Here is a 4,819-nt window from a genome sequence, read left to right on the forward strand (position 1 = left end):
CTTCTTCCCTGAGCGTTAGAATCCCTCTTCAGATGCCCTGGAGGATGGCCTGTGACTGAGAAAGGAGCACTCTGCTGTGCTTCCTGAGCAAGAAGGGAAGCAGCCACTCACACCTCATTAGCTACTGGACCACACCTCTGTTCCCAGCTTCCACACTGGCATCCATCTCATCGATGGGCAAGAATGGGGCAGACCCCAGAGCGAGCAGAGGAAAATTAATTTGTGCCTTCTACCCCAAAAGCTGCTTTGAGCTTTGCTTTTTAAGGACAGGAACTACTGGCCCTTGACTCAGCCAGGATTAAGCATGGTTTAATAAGGTCACAGAATGATTTGGGTTGGAAGGGACCTTAAAGACCACCTCATTCCAACCCCCTGGCCTGAGCAGGAACACCTTCCACCAGACCAGGTTGCTCAAAATACTTATTCCTTCCTTCCCCTGGTTGGCAGAGAGGGGATAAGGGGACACTCTCCCTAGGTGACCCCTCAGCAGCAGCACGGATCCTGGCACTGCCAAAGAGACATATTTTGGCCAGTCACGTGCAAAAAAGCTCCCACCCAGCCACATTCTCCCTAACACATTAACTTAGCCTGGCTCCAAATACCAGGTTCAACTCTGGCCTGAAAGGCACTTTTAAACCCAGAAGGACATGAGCACAGAGCTCCTCTGCCTTGGCTTTGTATGTGAGGCAGGTTCAGGGCCTGGGTGAAAGACTTGACTCCACCTGAAGTTGAAGCAGGATGCTCACTGCAGCACCGGACATGCTAATCTCTGCCGCTAGGAAGATCACCCTGACCCTATCTAGCCTCAATTCAGTATTTTCTTCCTTTGCCTTCTGCAAATTACATAAGTGGGGAGCCCCTTGGAGGCAGAAAGGAGGGGCTGTGGTGGCAGCTGCTGCTCCCTAGGAGGGCAAGAAAAGGGAGCAGTGAGTGGAAAGGGACTGTCACAATCAGAGCGGCTTTGCTGCAAGTAAAGGCTCTCCAGCTGGGGCTGCGTGGGAGGGAGCAGAGATTCTGCCAGCAAGCAGAAAGGTGGAGGATTTGTTGTGATGTGGTTACGGGGGGTTTTTTTCGGTTTTTTTTGTTTGTTTATTTTGTTGTGGTTTGGTTTTTTGTTTGTTTGTTTTTTTGGGTTTTTTTTTTGTTTGTTTGTTTTTTTTTAACATGAGCTAGTTTTATTTCTCCTGTGGCCCCTTCCTCATGCAGAAGTCTCAAAGGTAAGAGTTCACAGCTCTTGAGACAGACGACAGACTGGGCAGACAGGGCTTGTATCAACAACCTCCAGCATTTTAAACCAGCAGCAAAGAATCCAACTAAAAGTATATCCTCTCTATCACCCACAAAATATTTTTGGTCGTTATCAGATTTCTCATCTTACGACAGCTCTCGTATCCTCTCCACAGAGCCAAGTGTGTGTAAGTCCAGGCATGAGAGACAGCAAAATGACAGCTGAGATCCTTTGCAATTTGTCGAAATTCAACATGATTTCAAGATGATGTTTTGGGGCAAAAGAATCATAAAAATACCCCTAACAAGTTGAACTCTTAATGCTTCTTTCCCACCCTGTTTGTCAGCACTCTGAGCAGGATGAGAGCAGTTCTCTCAGAGCACATAATTAATATTTTCTGCCTGCATCTGCTGTACCCAGGCAAAAACTGCTCCCAGCCCTGCCCCAGCCTCACATCCCCCAGTGCAGTTAATGTGCTGAGAGGCACAAAACATTCACTGTTTTGCCCTAGTAATCTTGTTTACACGTTTCCTCTGCATTTTATTTTCTGTAATCTCATTTGCCAGCCTGAAAGGTAAAAACAAAACAGAAAGAGCTACCAAGAACAAAAGAAAAAACAAAACAAAACAAAACAAAAAAAGGCAGGAGGCTCGCAGGAATGCCCCTGCTCATCTCACGTAGGCAGGAATGTGCTTTTCCACCGCTGCCACGTGAGGAATAGCACCTCTGTGCTCAGTGTTCCCGGGCAGCACAAAGCACAGGGATTTGTGGGCAGTTAATTCAGATAATTGTATTTTCCTGCTGCCCGTGGAACGGAAACGCCGGAGCTCCGGGGGCAGAGGATTCCACGTGCGCTCGCCTGCCGTATGTAGTGCACCGAATGCCTGCAGCTGCCCTCCCCTAGTCCCATCTGTTGGAGATTGATGTTGATTTTGCTCATCTTGCCTCCTGAAAAACCAGCAATAATAATGAATGAACTCGGCATTCAGCAGTGTTGGCAGCCGAATCAGGCTGATGGCAGGCACATGGTCTGCAAGGTTCCTTTGCTGCAAACATGCTCACAAGGGCATGGACCTGGATCCTGGGATTAAGAATCCTGTCCCAGACAGGTCTTCCAAAAAAAGGCAGGAGGCTCGAAGGAATGCCCCTGCTCATCTCACGTAGGCAGGAATGTGCTTTTCCACCGCTGCCACGTGAGGAATGGCACCTCTGTGCTCAGTGTTCCCGGGCAGCACAAAGCACAGGGATTTGTGGGCAGTTAATTCAGATAATTGTATTTTCCTGCTGCCCGTGGAACGGAAACGCCGGAGCTCCGGGGGCAGAGGATTCCACGTGCGCTCGCCTGCCGTATGTAGTGCACCGAATGCCTGCAGCTGCCCTCCCCTAGTCCCATCTGTTGGAGATTGATGTTGATTTTGCTCATCTTGCCTCCTGAAAAACCAGCAATAATAATGAATGAACTCGGCATTCAGCAGTGTTGGCAGCCGAATCAGGCTGATGGCAGGCACATGGTCTGCAAGGTTCCTTTGCTGCAAACATGCTCACAAGGGCATGGACCTGGATCCTGGGATTAAGAATCCTGTCCCAGACAGGTCTTTGCACCACCTTCACCTCAGTGGATTTCAGTCCATCACTCTTCTTATCATTAGGAGGCTTCTGTTGTGTTTACCTTGGACCTTTTTTCCTGTAACTACAGGCACAAAATTTGAGCACAGAGCTACGTGCTGGTTAAGGACAGTCAACTTCTAAGCAAAATCCTCTTTTCAGGTTGAAGATATTTTCATCTAAGTTTAATCTTTTATTGCAAATTAAAAGCTGATAAATAGAATAAAAATTATTTGATTAGCCTAGTCTGAAACTCAAGCATATTAAACCATTGACTTGCTTCCTATGCTCTAATAATGACAGAGAAGCTGGAAAGAAATTAATGAACATGCTTTTGGCAAAACAGCAGCAGCAGCTCACCTAAATTAAAGAAGATGCCTTATTAATAGAAACCTTAATTATAAGCCAGCCCCAGCTGTTTGTTTACAGAAACATATCTTGTTTCTGATTGGAGATGTCTAGATGTGTATACTATGCCTCCAGGATGTAAGAGGAATCAGGAGCTGTCATTCTGGGGGACATGAGAAAACAGAGCTCCACTCAGTTTGGTGATGGAGGTGTAGGTGAGTCAGACAAGCCATCTGTCCCCATCACCACTGTCACCACTCACAATGCTCAGGCTTCTCCCTGGAGGTCCTATTGCCTGTTCCCTGTGGTAAATAACCCACAGCTTGAGTTGGTTCAGCCTTTGTTCTATTTAAATGGGACATTTTGCAATTTGTACAATTTAAAATCCCAAACAGAGGCTTGGCATACGGCATTAAACAGACAAGGACTGGAAATGTCCTTCTCTTTTTGCTTTGTAAACAGTTGTATTTGGTGGAGTCTTACTTGCAGCAAGGACATGTTCCCAACACACTGAAAAGGATAGAAAATTTCCCACTGACTTCACTAAACCTTTGAGACCCAATGGAATATTACAGTAATAAAAAGACAGCATTGTACAATGGCCTCAAGTTTCTACTGGCACTGAATGTCTTTTCCAAAGAAAATGCCAAAAAAAGCTGAATAGCTGAATCTCCCCAAAGCAAGAGAGGCACTGAATGGCTTCATGCCCTTGCTCTGAGGGACTTTAATGTCCATGAATGCTCAGAGGACTGAGAATTTTGATTAGTTCACTCCAAGATCAAAGCCTGTTTCCAGACTCAGAAATCTCCTCATTAAAGCCTGAGTCCATTTGTGCATCTGTTCATGTCAGTCAGGACTATGCCTCAGCACACAACTGAGCATCTCACTGGATCTATCCAGCAAAAGAAAATCAGGGGAGTCAGGAATGGGAAGATCCACGTGACAAGGAAGAAGTTCTCTAGTTAAAGGGCTAAGTCTTCCATCAGCTCACAGATCTCCCAGGTCCTGGTATCCTTTTCCTCAGTAGAGAGGAAAAAACCAAAAACCAAAACAAAAAACCCAACCAAATTCCTTTAAAAAGTTTGTGATTCACAGAAACAAGTTGTATTTAAATGCAGGTAAACTCTGAGGTGTTCAGTGAGCAAAACCAGAAGAGCTTCACTAATGTCCAGGAAATGAGGCTGGTTTATGTGAGCTGAGAATCTGCCTAAAGGACTCTCACAAGACTGGGCCAGGTCCTACAGCATCCAGTTCCAAGAGCTGCACAGGGAAGTACCGTCCTCACACAAATTCCTGGTGAAATGGGTGACACTCCACTGATTCATGTGATATCAGTTCTAAATTTAGCCATGGATGAGAACTGAAATAAAGAACATAAACCTTTATGGAGCAGGAAAATCTACCTTTCAAGTCCAAAGAGACTTATGAAGAATTATTCCTGAGCTGAGCTTACCACTTCCTGGTAATTTTTTCTCCATCTCAAATCCCATATCAGAAGAATTTCAGGCTGTGACAGACAGATAGAGATACAGATACAGATATAGAAACATATAAATATAGATTAGCACATTTAAAATTATCAGTCACTATTATTCAGAAACTGTTATCACTGTCACGCACATAGGATATGATTCTGAA

This window comes from Passer montanus, unplaced genomic scaffold (genome assembly GCF_014805655.1).
Source record: "Passer montanus isolate IOZ18808 unplaced genomic scaffold, ASM1480565v1 scaffold106, whole genome shotgun sequence".
Taxonomy (NCBI): Eukaryota; Metazoa; Chordata; class Aves; order Passeriformes; family Passeridae; genus Passer; species Passer montanus.